The following is a 21,388-nucleotide window of genomic DNA, read 5'->3' as shown; positions in this document are numbered from 1 at the left end:
TGAGCAGCAGTCACTACCACCTTTTATGGAAGGCATAGGAGTAATCTGCATGGAGCGGCAGTTACTACCAAAAGCAACTTACTGGGCAAACAGGATGGATCATTTGGTCTTTATTTACTGTCATTTACTATGTTACTAAGAAATAAACATTAAGGGGTAGATTTTCAAAAGTACACGCGGGCATACATGTGCACGCTACCCGGAGCACACACATGTATGTCCGATTTTATAACATGTGCGTGCAGGCGCGTGCATGTTCTTAAATCGGGGGTCGGCGCACACAAGGGGGTACACAGTTGTGCACCTTGTGTGCGCTGAGCCCGTGCTGAACTGAGCGGCCTTTCCCCATTCCCTCCCAGGCCGCTCCGAAATCAGAGCGGCCTCAGAGGAAACTTCCCAACCCCCCACCTCACCTTCCCTTCCCTTCCCCTACCTCCCTCGGCCTTTCCCCTCTACCTTTTTGCCAAATTTTCTTTTATTTCAAAACTTACTTCAACCCTGGGGCTGAAGTAAGTTGCGCGCGCCGGCTGAGTGGCAAATGGCCGCTGTGCTGGGAGCCTCTGGTCCCGCCTGCCTTGCCCCTGGCTGCCCCGCACCTCCCCTCCCCTTTTTGCGTGCCCCGGGACTTACACGCGTCCCAGGGCTTTACACGCGTCACTGGGCCTTTTGAAAATAGGCACGGCGTGCGTAACCTTTTGAAAATCTGCCCCTAAGTGAACTGAAAAACAAAGCAAAAAAAAAAAATTGCCAAAAATGAACCAAAATTAATTTCTTTGGCCTGCACTTCCCCAGAAATGACCATCCTAGAGAATTTCCTGTGAAACAGCTCTTAAGCAAAATATTGAGCAGTTATTGAATCTTTAGAGGAGACATGATGAATGTATGTATTTATTTATTTATTTTTTAGAATGACAAACTGAATTGTTATACACTGTACTAGAGAAAAAAACAGGCATAACTTGTAATTAAGTTGTAGGATATGCACAAATTACAAGAGGCCACTGTTACAACTACGTTTGAGATGTTTGAATATTTGACTGCCACATAACAAATATAAAATAGACATCTCCCATGCAGAGAATAGAAAGCTGTGGCCTTCCTATAGACTGTGCAGTGAGAATTTGCATGGAAGCAGCAGTGCACTAATGGAGTCATGCTATGGGTCACTTACCCCAATTTCCTAGAAGGCAGGATGCCTAAGAGATAAGAAGAAAGATTGAAAATAATGAGAATTCAACCTTCATCATAGTAATTGCAGAGGTACACCAAATAATTGTAGTAACTTTTCTTTTGCCTTTTCTCTCATTCTGGCTCCACATCTCCTATCTGTCCCTTAGGTCCCATAATCATGGGCAACCAGCTCTATGAATCGGAAATTCTGGCAGGGGGAAGGAGAGGGATAGACCCATTTGTCCAAAAGTATTTCTCTGTTCAACTCCGTCCATTCACATCACCTCCGGGGCCATTCTCTCTCCCCCCCCCCCCCCCTTTTTCTATTTAATGGCTATGTACTCTCCTTATACAAACCTACAAGACAACTCCATTCAGCTAAAAAGAATTTGTTGGACATTCTAGCTCCTAAATTAGCAAGACTGGAAGTCACCAGAGATAAAGGATAGAGCTTTTTCAGTCATTGGTCCTTGCCTCTGGAATGACTTACCAGAGGCACTCCATGCTGCACCCATGTTTGCATCCTTTAAGAAGGCATTAAAAACTAGGGATGGGTAAGAGAAAAAAAAATTGGTTTTGTTTTCAGTTCGCTTTCAGGAGGTTTTTTTTTTTCCATGAATTTCGGTTTGTGGATTGTTTGATTCATTTTCATTCATGAGAAAAAAACAAATCAAACAATTAAAAAAAAAAAACCAGCCAAAAAATGAAAACAAGACATCCTGGGGCTTTCCTCCCACTTGTCCGAAAAAATTCTGGGGCCAGAATTTCCCCCAGCTCCCATTTACTTGGTCTGATGGAGATCCATTGGCTTTGGCCTAGGCCCAGGCTGAAGGCTCGGCCTTGCATATGCCGAGCACACAATCTGTCACCCCGACTTTGGCCTACTTAAGGCCAAGGCTTCAGTCTGACCTGAAGGCCAGGTCCTTGGCCCAGATTCAGGCCCAATGCTGCAACCCTGCCCAGTGGCCGGGTCCCAACACGGTTGCCTTGGAACAGACCCAGGACTGTGCTGCGACCCAACCCTGAGGCCAGGTCTTGATGCTGGAGCCTTGGCCCAAACCCTGGCTGGGTCACAATACCGGGGCCTCAGCCTAGCCCAGACCCAGGCCTGATTCTATGACCTGGTCCGGAGGCCAGGTCTCGATGCTGGGGCCTCAGCCCAAACCCAGGCCCGACGTTGCGACCCCAGAAGCCAGGACCCTATGCCAAGGCCTTGGTCTGGACCCAAGCCAGGTCCTGATGCCAGTGCCTCAGCTCAAGGTCAGACCTGGTCCTCGGAACCTCTTCTCCTTCCTTTGTCTTCATAACATGCATGCCAAATGTCACTGTCTGCTGGGGTCACGCCAGAGTTAATTCCAGCACATTCACCCCAGCTCATTCCAGCACATTCATCCCAATGTGTTCAGCATTGCCATACATCAAAATGGCACCATCCTCTGGAGTGAATATGCCGGGTTTAATTAACTTTGGTGTGACCCCAGTGGATGGCATCATTTGGCTTGCAAATGCCGAAGAAAGAAGAGGATGAAAAAGAGACAAGGACTAGGATCCAAGGCCTGGACCACACCCTGAGCCTAAGCACAGGTGTCGGGACCTGACCTCCTGGCTGGGAGCCCAGGGTCAGGACTGGGTCCAGGCCTAGGCTCCAGCATTGGGACCCAGCCTCCAGGATCAGTTCACGGCCTGAATAATTAGTTTAAAATGAAAAAAACTGATAAGATTTTTTCATTTGGGGATTCCCAATTTGTTTTGGGGCCCCCTGAATGAAACAAATTAGCCTTATTCATCACATTTTGCAGTTTCATTTTAAATGAATGCCCATCCCTATAGAACTCATTTATTTATGCTTGCCGTTCATTGACTCTGGAGATCCAACATGATTATATATCATGTGGCCTTTAATTTGTATTGTATTTTTATGCTTTTATTTTTATTTTTTGTTGGAACATAATTTATGTATGTTACCTGTGTTAACTGCCATGCACTGTAGTGATCATTCTTGGTTTAGAAATTGCTTTAAATAAATAAAAATTAAATAAATTATGTTTTGTTCTGCATCCTTTATTACTACCTGTAATCAGAGATGGTCCAAGTACATATTAATGAGCTAAACATGCTTGAATATTTAAGTAGTTATCCTGGTGTCTGTGTGTAAAATGTCTTATGTCTGTTGTATACAAATAATATTATGGCTGTGCAGCCCCAAAGTGTTTGGCTCAGTTCATTTTCCTTCTTCAGGGTTTTTTTTTTTTGTCAGGCTTTTTATGTCCTTAATGTCATGTAGAAAGCATGGGTATGTGAGTTATTAAATAAGGACTGAATTAATAACTGATTATTACAATGTGAATAAAAGTACATACCTTGTGGAGCTATACATATATTTTAATCTTCATATAATGCAAGCAAATTTCTAGTAGCTCATTTTCATGGCTAAAATGTGTATTATTTGTGGAAATTGCTTAGGAAATTGCCCATATAATTACTGTTTCTTTAGAAATTGGAACTACAAATCCACACATGCAGTGAAAGTTAAACCAAACTAGGTCATCCTTACCTTACAGATATAACAGGAGTCAGATGGTACCTTATAGACTAACCAATATATTGAAGCATGAGCTTTCAAGGACCCTGTCCACTTTGTCAAATGAGGACTATGTCCATAAAACCTCATGCTTCAATAAATTGGTTAGTCTATAAGATGCCACCCAACTCCTGCCATTTTTGCTATATCAGACTAACACAGCTATCCTTCTGAAGATTTTTCCCTATAGACATGGATCTATATGATAGGGATATGCATTTGTTTGAAATGAATTAATAAAGTGCAAAGAATGAAACAGTTTTCATTTTATTCATGACCCCTGAAATGAATGGAGGGTGTTTCATTTGTTTGTTTCCCATTTAAGTCAATGGCACATTGAAAAATGCTTACTGTGAAAGTTGCAGTGAGACTGGTATCTATAGCAATCAGCCATTGCCTGGCTGAGGTAGCAGCTGGGTTGGAGCCAAGGTGGTAAAAGAAGGCAAGAAGGCAGGATGGAGGATAAATTAAGCTGAAGCATTTTTAAAAAATAGGCTATATCTGGCATCTGGATCAAGGGATGTTGGAGTCCTTCCACTGAAAGGTCTGATCATGTGCTCTATTTTCTTTGGAGTATTTTGCAGAGAAAGCTTAACACTTCAGAAACTTTCTTAGAGTCAAAGAAAAGCATTAAAAAGTAAAAGAGAAGAATTTTGGCATTAGAAAAATACTTTTTCTGATCTTCATTCCTGCAGCGAAGGTACTCTCACTATGATAGTGAGATAGAGGCACTACTTTATGTCTATTCACTAGGGCAGGGAAGTGGACATAAAGAAATACAGAAGAGGTGAACACTTACAGCCCGATTTTAAATGGCCTGCACACGTAAATACAGGGGTTATGTGCATGGCCGGACCTTGCGCACGCCACGCACATTTGAAAAGGGGCCCGGCTGCATGCGTAACCGCTGTTATACGCATAAGAGCCAGGCCTCAGCAAAGGGGCAGTCATGGGGGTGGGGAGGGGAGGTCCAGAGGGTGGGATGGGGAGGGGCTAGAGGTGGCCAGTACAGCAGCCATTTGCTGCAGTGCCAGAGGATTACGTGCCGGCAGGTTGCCGGCATGCGCAACTTGCTACTGCTCCTTTGGAGGACCAAAAGGTAAATTTTAAAAAATAGGGGTAGCTAGGATAGGGATAGGAGGTGGGTAGGAGAGAGGAAGGGTAGAGAAGTTCCCTCCCAGTCCGCTCCTTAATGGGAATGGATTGGGAGGGAACTGAAGAAGGCCGCGATGCGTTGCCAAGTGAATATCTTGCTAGTCCACCCCCCTTGTGTGCGCCATCCCGGATTTAATAACATTCACGTGATGGTGCACGCATGTTATAAAATAGCGCATCCACGTGTGCGCGCCGGGTAGCGCACGCACATGGACACTTGTGCATATTTTTTAAAAATCTACCCCTTATTTTTTGTATCTTTTTTTGACTCTGTACAGTATACTACACTGATTATCTGCAGAGAATGAAGTAATGAAGAGAAGTTTAGCATCTCTCTTTATTCTTAAAGTTTTGTGTGTATGTGTGTGTTTGTGTGTTACGATCCCGGGTCGGCCCCGGGACCGCCGCTCACCTCCGCACCGAGCCCGGACCGTGCGCACCTCCCTTCGGGCCGTACAGGCCTCCGACGCGGCTCCCCTGCCTTGTAGCAGCAGCCGGCGTTCTCCCGCGGCTGGCCCCGCCCTCTAGCCGCGCGCGCGCACTAGGCCCCATGATTTAAAGGGGCCAGCGCGGGAGAGTTCCCTGCCTCCTCTAGATGATGTCAGACGCGCTGGGGCTATTTAGCCCTGCAGCCAGGGCCGTCCCCTGCCTTGCAACGAGGTTCCTCAGGGCTTCCTGATTTCTAGTTGCTGCGTTCCTGCTTCTGATTGCTTCCTGCTGACCCGGTTTGGTTCCTGACTCCTTTTCTTCTTTATCCTCTGGCTACGATGTCGTCCTCTGACTCCTGGCTTGACCTGTTTCTGTCCACGACTCCGCGCTTGCCTTCTCCCTGGTTCTGGTTGCCTTCCGTCTCCTGGTTCTGACTCGGCCCGCTTCACGACTCCGCCTTGCCTCTCCCTTGGATTACGACTCACCTGGACCACGGGACTCTGCCTCGGATCTCCGCTGTTCTTCAGTTCCTGCTCGGCTGGCCCCGAAGACTCTCCTAAGTCCCAGCGGCCAGGCCCCTACGGGCGCCTCCTGGGGGGGCTCCGGCTTCCAGGGCGAATCTCCAAAAGTCCCAGCGGCCGGACTCCTATGAGCTCCTCTCGGGGGAGTACCGGCTTCCAGGGCGAAGATCTCCGAACTACCGGGCCAACGCCGTCTTCTCTCCATTCCTCTTCTGAGCCCTTGGTCGCATAGGGCTCCTCCGTGGTTCCTTATCCCTCCGTCCACGAGTCCGTTTAGCCGCCTTCCGGTCGGGACATCTGCTGCGATCCATCACAGTGTTCCATCTTTGGTCCTGACCGGCCCAAGGGTCCACGAAGCTAACATTGTGTGTGTGTGTGTATGTGTATGCAAAAAGAGTCAGTCAGCAGTGCACATACATACACTATGCACTTGTATATTTGTGTTAGAGGGACATTTTTATACAAACTGTGAGGGAATGCCCTAGAAAGACAGAAACTGAGTTTATACCACTAGAAAGCTGATAACTCTTTTTGGCAAGTTGGTACAGAAGTGAACTCAGTCTGTCAACTTGATTAAAAGTATATGACAGTCAGTAGTAGAGTGGAACTAGTGAGTGGTACAGTGTCAATAAAGTATATTGTGACATTAACACTCTCAGTATCTACTTATAATTCCATCATGTCAGTGTGAGAAATGGGGAGAGGAGGGAATGGCAGGGGCAGAGGATTGAGTATTGCTGCAGAGACAGTCCAGCCTGTCAGAAGTACAAGCCATACTCATAGCAGTGAGAAAAAAGGGAGACCTGCCCCTAAACATAAAAGAGATGTTTTCAGCCACAGAAAGCAAGAAGTGGAAGCTGGCACAAGCCATAAGAATTTAAAACTGGGATAACATGTGCCAATGCTGTCTGTTCATTTTCTCTTGGTTTGGAACAGAAGCAAAAGATGGGAAATTCATCCAAGGTTGGTATTATCAGGGCCAAGGAAAGAACAGAGACAGCAGAAGTGCAATACCCAAAATCAGCAGTCTTCTCCTCCATTATTACTGCTTCTGAGATAATGGAAGCAGTCTTTTCAAAAACTGATTCTGAGGAAGAATCATGTCTGGGATTTCTTGAATCAGAAAATATTGAAGAGCTAATAGAAAAAAAGAATTTTAGAGCTCTAGTCAGTAGTTTCTTAGCCTCCAGTAATGGGATGAAGAAGATAGATGATACTGATGGTTCTGAGAGCAACCCCCTGGAAGAACAGTCAGCGGAGGTAGAGAGTGTGAGCAAAGCTCTTGGTTTTTACTACATGGTCCACCCTCAGACTCAACTCCTTTGCCAGCAGTAGCCTACAACGATGCAGAAGGAGATTCAGAAAGACATCTGTTGTATGGAAACACTTTAAACTGAGGGAGGGAGGATGCATGTTTTGCTCAGTGTATTCATTGCTGCAAGGTGATCAGTTGAGGAAAGGTACTGAGGCATCTGAAAGATGCTAGTATGCAGCATTACCTACAGAAATAAAACTAGCTAACATTGGCATCGGGGAGGATGGCTGAATTAGCTTGGGGTCTTCCTCTGCTACTCACTACTGCTACTTGCTATTATGCTCACTTGGTCTCTTTGACCGTTCCTCATTTTAACCCCGTTCCTTATGATTCCCTGTTAATTGTAACTTTATCCTTCCTTTCACCCTTCAAGTTTTATGCTCCCCAGTTGTATGTGAACCGATGTGATATTCAATTGAATGTCGGTATATAAAACTTATAAATAAATAAATAAAATAAAACAGAATCTATAACAAAAGGGATGAAAAGGGAATGACTTTTCTCCAAGGTGATCCCATGGCCCCTTCTACCAGTCAAGTGGCAGGCCAGCAGCACTCTGACATGTGTCTACTGCAGCAAACTACAATAGACAAAATGGTTTTCTTTATCACTGTCCCAAGGCATGAGGCAAGAAGCATCCAAAGTAGTAATCAAGTATCAGGGAAATGATTTGCCTTGGAGGAAGAGCTCATGCAGATAGTGGAAATTCTCAGTTTTAAGCATCTTATTTATTTATTTATTTGTTTATTTATTTATTTATTTGTTGAGTTTTATATACTGTCATTCGGTAAAACCATCATAACGGTTTACACAATTTAAATTGTAACTCTCTTAACAACTGTGGAAAAAGTATAACAATGTGCATATTAAACAGAGGTTAAACATTTCAAGTCCAGAAAGTATCATTATATGGGAGGAGGATGGATTGTTTGTTCTGGTTGGAGAGAAGTTAATTTGAGGTTTTTGGATGAAAGTTCGATTGGGAGTTAGGATGTTCAGAAGTATGAAGGTCAGTGTAGAATTTGTGAAACAGCAATGTTTTTAGGTCTTTTTTGAACGTTTTGAGGTAGGGTTGGGTTCTCAGATCTTTAAGTAGGGAGTTCCAAAATTTAGGGGAGGCAATGGAAAAGGCTCTTTCTCTTCTTGTTGTTAGATGCACATCTCTCATGGGGGAGGGGGGTGTTTAAACATCCTGAGTTGTTTGAACGTAGGTTTCTTTGAGGATTCTAGGGGGTTATGTTTAAGCCATTTAGTCCTTGATGATCATTGTTTAGAATTTTATGAATGATGGTCATTGATTTGGGTTCAATGCGTGCTTTAATTGGGAGCGAATGAAGTGAGATCAATATGGGCGTTATGTGTTCATTTCTTTTTGTTCCTGTCAGAACTCTGGCTGCTGAGTTCTGCAGAATCTGGAGCGGTTTGAGGTTTGAATAAGGTATTCTTATGTACCTCTTAGCCCCAATAACAAAGTGCCCTCCATGACTATATTCAGTAGGTAGGTTTTTAGCCACCCTGCACAATCAGTGTCATATTTGCATGCAGGCACGGATGGCCAATGTAAAGGAAAATAGCATGCATTTCACCAGCAACATCTGGACCAGTGTGAATGCTGCACATGCCTATCTCTCTCTCTGATGGCACACAGGTTGAAGCTAATAAAGGCAGAGGTAGACAACAGCTCTAGTGGGGCCTGATCATCACAGTGCAGGTGGGCTGTGCTGCACCCCCAAGTGATGGAAACCTCTCATACCACTTGCAATATCCTAACAACTGTAAGAATGATGCTCTGGGCCTGGCACTAAACCAGAGAGTCAGGGGTGTTCCAGCAGGGTTTTTTTGTGACAGACACTGGCACAAATATGATTACGGCAGTGGACAATGGGTGCTATTAGGGGGTCCATTGCTTTCAACATTTTTTGCAGTTGGCAGTGAAGAAACCCCTGGGGCTTGCCCAAAATGCCATGGGATTCTAGTCCTGATATAGCTAATAGAGAGAAGTACAGGAAAATATTGGGGCATTTTCATTGTATTGTGAAAGATGGGTAATTTCTCCATCAGAAACAATACAGATTTGGGATCTCTCATAAATGGCTCATTCAAGATGTTGGCATACATTGGAATTCCATCTAGCTGATGCTGCAGAGGTTAATGGAGCAACAGACAACTTTTCATGACATCTCTCTGGAAATGGAAATAGGTATGGATAGTCCCTTGGGGCACCATATTTGGGTAGGGTCAAGGCAGTGTATACAAGTCCTGAAGCCCTTCAAGCCCCACAGAGGATCAGAGTCATCCACATGGTCATCCACACAGTAAATATCATGGAAGAAAGGTTAGATGATTTCTGTAAGCAAGAAGGAATGACAGCAGAGGTAATGCATGTTGTAGACTTGTTGCAACAAACCTCTAAAAGAAATCTTTAATTACATGCTTAATACAGTATGTGATCCATGGGTAAAATGGAGTCTCACCTTCTGGTCCAAGCACCTCACTTACATGAAGGAGATACATGAACAGGACTGCCAGAGGCAGAGATACAGTTGGGATATAATGCTAAAAACAGTAGACAACACAGAGAGTAGTATGAGCACAAGTAGCACCTATCAGCTACCACTTTCTCCCCTCCCTCAATAAACCACAGCCACATTGCTCTGTCAGAACCATCTCTCCTCACTCAGATCATAGCAAAAGAAGATGGTAACAGAGAACCTTTTCTCACTCCAGAAATGGAGACACAAGCATAAACTTCGGTGACATGCTATCCAAAAATGCCCATTGAGGACATGGCCACAGATCAGCTGGCATATTAAGCACACAAGTCTGTAATCTTCCAGATCTGGTCAAGTTGGCTCAGCATTATCATTCCTGTTGAACAACTATCATACCCAGTGAATGTGTCATCTCAATGGCAGGGGACATCATGAGCCCTTATTGTTTGAGACTGGTGCCAGTTTTGATGGAAAAGTTGGTCTTGAAAATTATTCTAGCTTTGCTAGATTTCTCAGAATTTCCAGGTAAGTCACAGGATGACATGAAAGCACAGTGTGGGTCTTACCTCCACTCTGTCTAGCTGCCATGCCCCTAATGATTTACCATAGGGTTTTGCTGCTGTTCTGCCTTGCTGCTTTACTTTATGAGTTTTCATGCCTCTATGTTGTTTACTGCTTGGATCCCAGCCTAGTTCTTCCACTCTATTTCTTTATTGGTTTTACTAGAGAAGTTAGTGCCCAAAATATAATGTGCAAAAGGGAAAAAAAACAAGTTTTTCCTCCTACTTCATCTATTTTCTGGTTTTCTGATTTACTATTTTGTTGTACCCCTCTAGGATCCTGATCTAGTGTTCCCATCTGCTTCTTTATTGGTTATATTGTGAAGTTTTGTCTCAAAATAAAATGTAAAAAAAAAAGAAATGAAATAACTTTTTATTCCTACCCGACCTCTTTTCAATCTTTATGCCTTGCTATCTAAATCTGTCATTGTTACTGCCCATCCTGCTCCTGTCTCTCTCATGGTGCCTTGGAAAACACCTGCCACTATGGGTACCTTTTTTCTGCTTTTGTGGATTGGGATATTCATGCTACTGATGGTGCTGCCTTTGCAGATCTTTTGTTGCGTTTGCTGCCTTGAGCAGTTCATAAATCTATTGCTGGCTCCCCTTGCCCATCTCATGTTGCCATCAGTGTTTTGATGCTTTCATGCTGTTTTTGATACCCCATACACTATGTTTTGGAGATTTTGATGCCTTTGTGATGTTTGTGATACCCTGAATGCTTCACCTTGAGGATTTTGATGCCTCAATGTTGTTTGCAATTTTCTACACGCTATGCCTTAGGAGTTTGATGCCTCGGTGCTGTTTGAGATTCCACACACTCTACAAGTTTAGAGTTTTGATTCTGCTCTACTGTTTGCAATGCCCCACACTTAACACCTTGAGGGGTTTATATGGAACTCTTTCTTTCTGTCTCACTTTGTATGCTAATGTCTTGCCTTCTCATCTGATCCTATAATTAACTTCAAAGGCAGATCGCATTGAACACCAGCCTGAGCATGGTCTGTGTATTCTCTACTACAGAGTTTGTGTGTATGCATAAGGAGTATACACACACATACATAATATGTGAGAGACAATTTTGCATACATTTTGAGAGTTACTGGGTGCAGTATTGTAATGTACAACTGTAGTACACTAGATAGGCATAGCAGCCAGTAGATGGTGTTTGCCCCTGTCAAGCATTCTAACTGTTATGCCTGGTAGCCAGATAGTAGTGGAACCACAGTTTAGACCGCTTACCTTGGGATGAAGAAGTCGGGACTCAGAGGAAGAGCGAGGGTACCGGAAGGTAGTCCAAGGTCGGGGCAGGCAGCGATCGATCAGGAACCAAGTGCAGGTAATCCGAATAGGTAGGCAGCAGGCAGAGTAATCCAGAGGCAGTCCAGGGTCAGGGCAGGCAGCGATCAAACAGGAACCAAGTGCAGGTAATCCGAATAGGTAGGCAGCAGGCAGAGTAATCCAGAGGCAGTCCAGGGTCAGGGCAGGCAGCGATCAAACAGGAACCAAGTGCAGGTAATCCGAATAGGTAGGCAGCAGGCAGAGTAATCCAGAGGCAGTCCAGGGTCAGGGCAGGCAGCGATCAAACAGGAACCAAGTGCAGGTAATCCGAATAGGTAGGCAGCAGGCAGAGTAATCCAGAGGCAGTCCAGGGTCAGGGCAAAGACAGTGAGGCAGCAAATCCGAAGACAGCGAAGCTCCCAAGAACAAACGTGGCCGAAGCAGTTACTCAGGGAGCCAATCTCCCTTAAATAGTCAGTTTTCCCGCGCTGGATCGCCTGGGCCGGCGTCTGACGTCAGGGGGGCGTGGCCAGGGCCCTAATCGCGCGAGAAGTCGTTTCCCTCAACGCGCGGAGGTGCTGGCTGGGGCGTCTGAGGGAAACGCCCCGATCCCTGCCCGATCGCGCCGCCAATGCCGCCGAATCGGCCCCGCTGCTCCCCGGAGCCCGGACAGTCCCTCCCGCATGCTGGCGCGCCGAAACCCGCGCGGAAGAGGTAACAGTACCCCCTCCGCAAGGTCTCCTCCCCCGTCCACGAGGTCCCGGCTTGGAGGGAAAACGAAGATGAAACGCCTGCAGCAAACGGGGAGCCTGGATATGAGAAGAAGGCTCCCAGGTATTGTCCTCGGGGCCAAAGTGCTTCCATGCAATAAGATATTGAAGTCGCCCCCTCACGCGTCTGGAATCGAGAATCTCTTGAACCTCATACCGACCACCATCAGGAAGAATGGGCACGGTGGTCCGCCGCCGCCGCTGAGGCCAAGACAGGATAGCAGGCTTCAGCAAAGAGACATGAAATGCGTTATGAACACGTAGTGAGGGCGGCAGGCAAAGCCCATAGGTAACCGGGTTGATCCGTCGCTGAATCGGAAACGGCCCAATGAAACGGGGCGCAAACTTAGCCGAGGGGAGACGTAAGCGAAGGTGACGAGTACTCAACCAAACGAGGTCCCCACAGCGGAGATCAGGAGCGGGAATCCGTGTCTTATCCGCCCGCCGCTTCATGACCGCAGTGTGTTTGGCTAACAGAACCCGAGCGGAGGACCACAGTCGAGACATAGAAGCGGCCGTGGCGTTGACCGCCGGGCAATTGGAAACCGTACGAACGGGCAGAGGAAAGTGCGGATGCCTGCCATATACCAAAAAAAATGGAGAGCTCCCGGTAGCCTGGCGAACGTGATTATTATGGGATATCTCAGCCCAGACCAACAGGGACGCCCAATCATCCTGGCGTTGGTTAACATATGCTCGAAGAAACGTCTTCACCGATTGATTGGTACGTTCAGTGAGACCGTTGGACTGGGGGTGATAGGCAGACGAGAAATCAAGCCGCACCCGCAGAAGTGTACAGAGATTGGTCCAAAACTGAGCGGTAAACTGCACACCCCTATCGGACACAATACTAAGAGGAAGGCCATGGAGGCGAAATATGTGATGCAAAAAAAGTCGCGCCAATTCTGGGGCCGAGGGCAAACCCGGAAGAGGAATGAAATGCGCCATCCGGGAAAAACGATCCACCACCACCCAGATTACAGTGTTGCCACCGGAGGGAGGAAGATCAGTCATAAAGTCGGTGGCAATATGCGTCCATGGGGATGTGGGAAGAGGCAGAGGGTGTAGCAAACCAAAAGGCCTCCGGCGCGGCGTCTTCTGAGCCGCACAGACAGGGCAGGAGTCCACAAAATGCTTGACGTCCGTCTGCCAGTTGGGCCACCAATAATGGCGCGAGAGCAATTCCTTGGTGCGAGCGACCCCCGGATGACCAGCTAGTTGATCAGTGTGGGACCACCGAAGAACCTTGAGACGCAGCCGTTTGGGAACAACGGTTTTCCCCACCGGGACGGTGAAGGTGGCAGCCAACTGAAGTTGAGCAGGATCAATGAGGAAGCGGGGAGGATCTGGCGCATCAACGATGTCGAAGCTACGTGAGAGTGCGTCGGCTCGGACATTCTTGGTGGCCGGACGGAAACGGACAAGAAAATGAAATCTGCTGAAGAAGAGCGCCCACCGGGCTTGCCGTGGGTTCAGACGCTGGGCGGTAGCCAAATATTCCAGGTTTTTATGATCGGTATATACCGTGATGACATGGCGGGCCCCCTCCAAAAGGTGACGCCACTCCTCAAAGGCCAGTTTTATGGCCAAAAGTTCTCGGTCACCAATGGTATAATTCCGCTCCGCCGGCGTAAATTTTTTGGAAAAAAAGGCACAGGTTACCCACTGATCCTCTACAGATCGTTGGAGAAGCACCGCCCCGACGCCCACCGCTGAGGCGTCAACTTCGAGTGTAAATGGCCTGGTAGGATCAGGATGGCGGAGACACAAATCATTGGTGAATTCAGACTTTAATTGGTGAAAGGCTGATACCGCCTCCTCCGGCCAGTGCTGTACGGAAGCACCCTTTTTCGTGAGAGCGGTGAGCGGAGCCACTAAGGAGGAAAAATGAGGAATAAACTGTCTATAATAGTTAGAGAACCCCAAAAACCGTTGTAAGGCCCTTAACCCCACCGGCTGAGGCCAGGTGAGTATGGCATTGAGTTTGTCAGGGTCCATGGATAAACCGGTATTGGAAACAATATAACCAAGAAAAGGTAGGCGTTGTTGGTGAAAAACACACTTTTCCAGCTTGGCAAATAACTTGTGCTCCCGGAGGCGTTGCAAAACTTGTCGAACATGAAGCACATGCTGGGATAAGGAGGGAGAAAAGATCAAAATATCGTCCAAATAGACAATGACGTGAGAATAAAGGATATCACGGAAGATGTCATTTATCATGTCCTGAAACACCGCTGGGGCATTGCACAGCCCGAAGGGCATTACCTGATACTCATAATGACCGTCGTGAGTATTAAACGCGGTTTTCCACTCATCCCCCTCCCGGATTCTGATCAAATTGTACGCCCCCCGCAAGTCCAACTTGGTGAAGATTTGAGCCCCTTTTATCCGGTCAAATAATTCAGAAATGAGTGGAATAGGATACTTGTTCTTCCTGGTGATAGAATTAAGACCCCGATAGTCAATACAAGGTCGTAGGGACCCATCCTTCTTCTTAACAAAAAAAAAATCCGGCTCCTGCCGGGGAAGTAGAGGGTCGGATAAATCCACGCTCTAAATTCTCCGAGATGTATTGACGCAAAGCGGAGGACTCCGGTTCCGATAGAGTGTAGATTCTGCCCTTAGGTGGTGTTTGCCCCGGCAGAATGTCAATGGCACAGTCATACTTTCGATGGGGTGGCAAGGTCTCTGCGTATTGTTTACTGAAAACATCATGAAAGTCTTTATAGGGAATCGGAATGGTACTGGAGAGGTGCATGGTCAATACAGGGAGAACTGGAAGTCTCCCCAGGCAATGTTGAAAGCAGAAGGAACTCCATGCTGTGAGCTCTAGTGAAGCCCACTCAATATGCGGCTGATGAATCCGTAACCAAGGTAGACCCAGTATTATCTGATTCACGGACGCTGGGAGTACAAATAGTTGAATATTTTCTTGATGAAGAACACCGGTTTGGAGCAACACGGGCTTGGTGATGTAGGTTATATGCAGTCCCACCGGTTGCCCGGAAACAGAGGTTACCGACAGCGGAGTGGGTAATGGTTCCACCGGAATCTGGAATTTCTGCACTAATTGTTCCTGAATGAAGTTTCCCGCTGCTCCTGAGTCTATGAAGGCTTGAAAATGCCATGATTCGCCGTTGAGGCGAATAGTCGTGGGTAGTAATAATTGAGGAGAGGGAATGGTGGAACCCAGGGAGGCCTCTCCTACCCGACCTAGGTCCGAGCGTTTCCCGACTTGTTGGGACATTTGTTGAGGAAATGACCTGCCCCGGCGCAATATAAACAGAGATTTCTTGCCCGTCTGCGATTCCGTTCTTCAGGAGTCAGGCGAAATCTATCAATCTGCATGGGTTCATCTGAGTCCCCTGCAGCCGGAGCCGTCGGAGGTACGACCATAGGTTGCTGGAACGTGGGGGCCAAACGGAAATTTCTGCGAGTGGCAGCTCGCTCCCGGTTTCGTTCTTGAACCCGTAAATCCAAACGGATAGCCAACCGGATCAATCCCTCTAGAGTCTCCGGAGGATCCCGACCAGCCAATTGATCCTTGATATGTTCGGCGAGGCCTTGCCGAAAAATAGCTGTGAGACTCTCCTCCCCCCATGCCAATTCAGCAGCCAAGGTACGAAATTGAATGGCATATTCACCCACAGTTCTGGAGCCCTGTCGGATCTGAAGCAATTCATTAGCTGCGGAAGAAGACCGTCCAGGTTCGTCGAAGATCAGCCGGAATTCTTTGAGGAACCGGTCAAGTGAATGGAGGATAGGATCATCTCGTTCCCATAGGGGAGATGCCCACGCTAGTGCGGGACCCTCCAGTAAGGACAGAAGGAAGGTGGTTTTAGTCTTATCATTGGGAAACGAAGCAGGTTGTAAAGAGAAATGCATCCGGCACTGATTGATGAAACCCCGACAGAGGGCGGCATTTCCATTGAATCGAGGAGGGGGGGGCACCCGGATGGGGACCGGGGTAACCGCCGGGCTAGGAGCGGGTCCTGTGGGTAAGTGGGCTAAGGCATCCATCCGCGCCACCAATCGATCTAAGACCCCCGTAACCTGATCCAGGACACCTTGCTGTTGTTGGATCTTATTGGCCATCCCGGGAATGGCCTGTAGAGCGGTCAAATCCACTGGCTCCATGGCTTCGGCCAACTGTTATGCCTGGTAGCCAGATAGTAGTGGAACCACAGTTTAGACCGCTTACCTTGGGATGAAGAACTCGGGACTCAGAGGAAGAGCGAGGGTACCGGAAGGTAGTCCAAGGTCGGGGCAGGCAGCGATCGATCAGGAACCAAGTGCAGGTAATCCGAATAGGTAGGCAGCAGGCAGAGTAATCCAGAGGCAGTCCAGGGTCAGGGCAGGCAGCGATCAAACAGGAACCAAGTGCAGGTAATCCGAATAGGTAGGCAGCAGGCAGAGTAATCCAGAGGCAGTCCAGGGTCAGGGCAGGCAGCGATCAAACAGGAACCAAGTGCAGGTAATCCGAATAGGTAGGCAGCAGGCAGAGTAATCCAGAGGCAGTCCAGGGTCAGGGCAGGCAGCGATCAAACAGGAACCAAGTGCAGGTAATCCGAATAGGTAGGCAGCAGGCAGAGTAATCCAGAGGCAGTCCAGGGTCAGGGCAGGCAGCGATCAAACAGGAACCAAGTGCAGGTAATCCGAATAGGTAGGCAGCAGGCAGAGTAATCCAGAGGCAGTCCAGGGTCAGGGCAAAGACAGTGAGGCAGCAAATCCGAAGACAGCGAAGCTCCCAAGAACAAACGTGGCCGAAGCAGTTACTCAGGGAGCCAATCTCCCTTAAATAGTCAGTTTTCCCGCGCTGGATCGCCTGGGCCGGCGTCTGACGTCAGGGGGGCGTGGCCAGGGCCCTAATCGCGCGAGAAGTCGTTTCCCTCAACGCGCGGAGGTGCTGGCTGGGGCGTCTGAGGGAAACGCCCCGATCCCTGCCCGATCGCGCCGCCAATGCCGCCGAATCGGCCCCGCTGCTCCCCGGAGCCCGGACAGTCCCTCCCGCATGCTGGCGCGCCGAAACCCGCGCGGAAGAGGTAACACTAACTCTGCTTGCTAAGCAGTGCCACTCTTCTTGCTGCATTGCTCTGCACCTACCATTTTTTTTAATCACCAGAGTCACTGCTGTTCAAACTATCCTTGCTATCTTTGATTGTTTCTGCCTCTGCTCCAGCTGTCTTTCAGGTCTTTTCCAATTACCTTCCCTTATAGTATTTGCTGACTCTTGGTCTTCCCTGGTAATCCAATCTTTGCACACTTGCTATATCACTCATGGTCTTTTGTGCCCTTCATTCTACTCCTGGTACTATATGCAATTTTAATCTCCAATCCCGCTGCTGCTTCCTCTCAAAGCCACTTTAGCTACTTTTGGGTGGTTCTTTGCTCAGGTTTCTTTCAAAATTACTTTCCTTTATGGTACTTCCTGACTCTTTACCTTGCCATGGCAATCTGATGCTTTATACAAATTATCTTTAATAGTTTCTAGGGATGTGAATCATTTTTTCATGATTTAAAATATCGTCCGATATATTTTAAATCGTCAAAAATCGTTAGAGGCGCGATACAATAGCAATTCCCCTGATTTATCGTCAAAAATCGTAAATTGGGGGAGGGGGGAGGGGAAGGGGGAGGGCGGGAAAACCAGCACACTAAAACAACCCTAAAACCCACCCCGACCCTTTAAAATAAATCCCCCACCCTCCCGAACCCCCCCAAATGTTTTAAATTACCTGGGGTCCAGTGGGGGGGTCCCAGTGTGATCTTCTACTCTCGGGCCACGGCTGCGTTAATAGAAATGGCGCCGGCGCTACCTTTGCCCTGTCATATGACAGGGCAAAGGTAGCACCGGCGCCATTTTGGTTCCTGTCCCCTGATGTCACGAGCACAGGAGATCGCTCCCGGACCCCCGCTGGACCCCCAGGAACTTTTGGCCAGCTTGGGGGGGCCTCCTGACCCCCACAAGACTTGCCAAAAGTCCAGCGGGGGTCCGGGAGCGACCTCCTGCACTCGAGCCATATTGCAAAATGGCGCCGGCCGTATTGCCGTATTGCAAAATGGCGCCGGCCATATGGCCGGCGCCATTTTGCAATACGGCAATACGGCCCGAGTGCAGGTGGTCGCTCCCGGACCACCACTGGACTTTTGGCAAGTCTTGTGGGGGTCAGGAGGCCCCCCCAAGCTGGCCAAAAGTCCCTGGGGGTCCAGCGGGGGTCCTGGAGGGATCTCCTGTGCTCGTGATGTCGGGGGACAGGAACCAAAATGGCGCCGGCGCTACCTTTGCCCTGTCATATGACAGGGCAAAGGTAGCGCCGGCGCCATTTCTATTAACGCAGCCGTTGCCTGAGAGTGGAAGATCACACCGGGACCCCCCCCCCCCCACTGCACCCAGGTAATTTAAAACATTTTGGGGGGTTCGGGAGGGTGGGGGATTTATTTTAAAGGGTCGGGGTGGGTTTTAGGGTTGTTTTAGTGTGCCGGTTTTCCCGCCCTCCCCCGATTTACGATTTAAACGATTTAAAAAAAAAAAAAAAAAAAAAAAAACCGCGACGATCAGATTCCCTCCCCCCCCCCCCCCCCCCAGCCAAAATCGATCTTTAAGACGATCGATCACACAATTCACATCTCTAATAGTTTCATGCCTTCTTGGACTTTTTCTTCAAATTCCCTTCCCTTACAATTCTAACTGACTATTGGTCTCATCTAGAATTTAACCTTCAATGGATTATACAAAAGGCAGGTGCAGCAGAAGTGCAGCACCCAAAACCAAGACTGTGCTTTTCCATTATTACTGCTTTTCAGATAATGGAAGCAGTATTTGCAAAAACTGATTCAAAAGAAGAATCATGTCCCAAATTTCCTGAATTACAGGACATTGAACAACTAGTAGCTAAAGATAATTTGGCTACTCTAGTCAGTAGCATGTTAGCTTCTAGTGAGGAAGTAGAGGAGGGCAGATTATACTGATGTTCTTGCTATTGTGGTTGACTGCTTTGTACCTCTCATGATACTTTGGGGTCTTCATGCCACTGTTTATATTTCTTTGACCCTTTATCTCTGTCTTGAGTTTTGTCCTGACACTTTTAGTTCTTTCTGTCATTCATGGTGCCACTTTGATCTTTTTGTGCTGTCTTGGAGGTTCATTCCACTTTTGTTGTGCTCTTTACCCTTTTTTTGGAGCTTTGGCATATTCTGGCTACTCTTGCTGCTGCTTTGCTCCTCTCATGGTGCATTGGAGAACTCCTACCACTTCTGATAGCATTATGCCCTTCAACAGGTCCTTGGGCTTTTCATGCCAGTTTTGGTACCAGGCTGACATAATCTTGATGTGTTGGAGTGCCTTTCATCTTTCTTATGATATCTACCCACACGTTTCATTAGAAATTATTAGAAATCCCCAATTTGAGAGCCCAGAATCAGTTGCATTGCCTCCCCAATTGATTTTAATATAAACAAATGAAAAAATAAAACAAATATACAAAAAAAAGTTTCATTTGAAACAAACAAAAAAAAATGATTATGATCTCTGAAACAAATAAACAAACCAAAACAAACTTTTAGTTTCTGCACACCCACACTATATAGGTATTCTAGTATTGGTTAACTTCAACAGATGGATTTCATCATGATCTTCTTAATAAACCCCCATCAACCAAGTTCTCAGATTTGTAATTTTATTTTATAAAAAGAAAATGTCCCAGAAGGCCTTGGAATGGATTTTAAGAAAAGCAAAGCTTGAGTAGCCTATCACTAAGCATTGTTGTTCATTGCATATAGGAAAGGTTTCATTTGCTTTTCAAAATAACATTTATTATCATCTTATTCCTAAGAAGTATACCATGCAAATTGCATTCCAAAAGAAGGAAATGTCTGTTAGGCTGCTATTCAAACAACCTAAATACTAAAGTTTAGCACAGGTGCAGGCAATTAATTTAGAAATTGTTAGACCTGAGTTGGGCTCTGTTTCACTCAAAAAAAAAAAAAAAGAAAGAAAAAAAACAGCATGAGGACATTATGGAATTCAGCTGGGCTACAAATAGAATTAAAAAGAGAAAAATAGTGCACCCTGTTCTAATTTTTCACCCTTTTCTTTTGAAACTGAGAACATACAAAGGATGCACTTTGAAGTGAGAGTTACAGAGGATGCCTGAATATGATATTATTGATTTCCATAACATGTTAGTTCTCCACAATGCGGATGTGCATTTTTCAAACCCATTAGGCAAGTCTTTGATCTGATTTGTCCCACCAGTACAGATGTATATCCTGAAAGTAATTAGTCTATATGGGCTTACTGCTGGCATAAACCAAGACTGTCCACTTTCAAAGGGGCCTGAAACATCATGTCTGAAAGCTCTTTACAGTCTACTTCAATCAAAACATATTATGGAGTGAGGTCAAAAGTTACCAACTGTCAAAACACATCAAAAAATTACTCATTGTGCCTGTGAGGAAACTGAGCAGACAGTAAAAACAGAGTGCATAGGTGCAAGTGTAGAGTGCAAGAAAACGCCTCCCCCCCCCAAAAAAAAAACAAAACAAAAAACAACTAAACTAAACTGCTGTTAAAAAGTAACAACATTTTCCCCTAAAAAAAGTCTTTCTGATTTTGCAAGTTATACAACTTAAAAGGGTCTCAGCACAAAAAGTCAATGTGCATGCTGCATCAATCATTACAAAAATGCTCTCCAAATTTTGAATCGCCAAAGTCAATTGCGAATGAATTATGAAGTATCAGGTAGTTTAAGGCACATTCCTCTGTGCACATGGTAGAATGGCAGGCAAAGGATAATTTCTTCAGCATACAGTTGCTAGAGCCATGAGTGAAATGCATATATCCTGTAGTGCTCCTACCAAAATGCTAAAGTCTTTCCTTCATTCCTTACTACTAGCTACACTGCCTGGCATTTTGGTTGAAGATACATCTAAAGAAACGCCTCTGCAAACTTTAAGGGATATTTATTAAGCTGTAAAAGCCATTGATACATGAAAAATAGCATTTATAGTGCAAAGGATACCATATAGTGTGCAACAATGGCATATCATGGAAATATTGTATGATATTTGCAATATCACACATTGTTTTAGCCTAAAACATGCCCTTTTTACAGA

Source organism: Rhinatrema bivittatum, chromosome 2 (assembly GCF_901001135.1).
Source record: "Rhinatrema bivittatum chromosome 2, aRhiBiv1.1, whole genome shotgun sequence".
Lineage (NCBI taxonomy): Eukaryota > Metazoa > Chordata > Amphibia > Gymnophiona > Rhinatrematidae > Rhinatrema > Rhinatrema bivittatum.
The sequence above is the reverse complement of the archived record's forward strand: the minus strand, read 5'-3'. Positions refer to the sequence as shown.